Genomic DNA, 1,693 nt, shown 5'->3' on the forward strand with positions numbered 1-1,693 from the left:
AGCTCTGCCATAATATACAGGGTATCTCATTTTATGAAAAAGGATGAAAACAGAGCAAAAGTATGACAAAAAGTTCGGAATGCAAATTAAATCAGCCGAACGCTGAAAGAAAGAAGTTGAGAGAAAGGTTCTTTTATCAACTGCGATTATACCGCAAAGAAATGTATCTTAAATGTCCTTGTTTAAGCGTCACTGTGTATGGCTCAGTAGCTTTTTCAAATTCTTTTGCAGTTACTCTAATAGTTTATATAAAATATTCAAAAAAATCCTCTGAATAGTATCCAATAACGACGTTTTCCTTCTAAGAGATCAATGATGATTGCATAAATCATGTGCTGAAAATCATCGAGCCGCAACTTCTCGAACATAAAAGTTTCCTGAAAGACCGAGAACTCTATCAAGCATTGCACGAGTTGGAAATTGGCGAAGAAGAAATCAGAAAGTATCTGTCGGATAAATATCGCACGATACTGAAGAAAGGAAATGAGCTGAATGAGCATTTCAACAGATACCCAAATTACTTAAATAGGCTGTACGGTACGTATTTAGAAGCTGACTGCAAAGCAATAGTTTAAGGCAAAAGTACTTCCAGATTCCATAATCAAATTGTTTTCGAGCCACAACAAACTAAAGGGAACGCAACCGGGAAGGCAAAAAATCGACCAACTGCAGGCGAATCTCGAGAATTATTCATTCGCAAATATCGTGACTCTATTTCGACCGGAATTGATAAAGGAAAATCTAAACTAAGTCTTCTAACTTCTAAGGCCTTTTACCGACGGATTTATCTGTTGGTTTTCCTCCTGAAAGCTTGCAGCAAAGTGCAATTGCAATTGGGGGCCGAAAGCAGCAGGAATAATCCCTAAGCCGCTCAAGTGATTGTATATTCCTTACAAAAATTGCACTGAAATACTGAGTTTTTTTTAACATTAACTTTTGTTATTATTGGAGTTTTTCTGATACTGTTAAATGCCCAAAATATGGGGCCGTTTGAGAGGCTCCGTAGAAAAACGGAGGATTTATTGTTGTTTTTGCTCCCTTCTTTGACTCCCAATCTTCAGATTGACATCCTGGATAAGCGTGCAGATTATTAAATTAAAATATAAGAAATTATTTGGTTTACCATTGTTGGTTCCCGTTGTGTGCTTTTTTTTATTATACAGGGTGATTCAAAATTGGCGTCATTCCTCTGGAGGTGTTGTTTGGCAGTTGTTATTAAAAACTGAGAAATTTCGGAAAAACGGCAACAATGTTTTTCAAGATAATCTGCCTATCCAACTATCTAACGATGTCAAAACGAATTCTGTGGCTCGAATGGTTCTTGAGAAACTTCGAATAAAGGCCATTTAGGTATCTCTGGAATGATGTAAAAACGAGCGTTCTTGCTCATTTTCCTTCCGAGAAACATGCAAAACGGGACGGAAAACATGACATTTTGCAATAATCTTGCGCCACCCTTGCACAAAAGAACGATCATTTTTCTAATTTCATAGATAACCTGACTTTAAAGCTGGATCCGCCCCTGGCCTAATTCACATTACGTAAATACCTGTTGCTTCGTAATTATTAAAACTCCGGTAACCATGGATAAATAGAGAAAGTGACAATAAGATAGACAAGGATAAACGGTAAATTCAATAGGAATCGTTGAATGACGGAATTCCAAACTCATAACCTCGAATTACTAATTTCT

General features: G+C 36.8%; 1 long non-coding RNA gene across 1 annotated transcript; it reads left to right on the forward strand.

The window, feature by feature from the left end:
- Window positions 1-304: 304 nt before the first annotated feature.
- On the forward strand, window positions 305-916 carry LOC125505784. Its single transcript, XR_007282405.1, has 2 exons — window positions 305-537; window positions 593-916. It is a non-coding gene; the product is annotated as an uncharacterized LOC125505784 (long non-coding RNA).
- Window positions 917-1,693: the final 777 nt, after the last annotated feature.

The sequence above is a fragment of the Dendroctonus ponderosae genome, unplaced genomic scaffold (genome assembly GCF_020466585.1).
Source record: "Dendroctonus ponderosae isolate FM_Combo_2020 unplaced genomic scaffold, Dpon_F_20191213v2 Dpon_F_20191213_1, whole genome shotgun sequence".
In the NCBI taxonomy this organism is placed as follows: domain Eukaryota; kingdom Metazoa; phylum Arthropoda; class Insecta; order Coleoptera; family Curculionidae; genus Dendroctonus; species Dendroctonus ponderosae.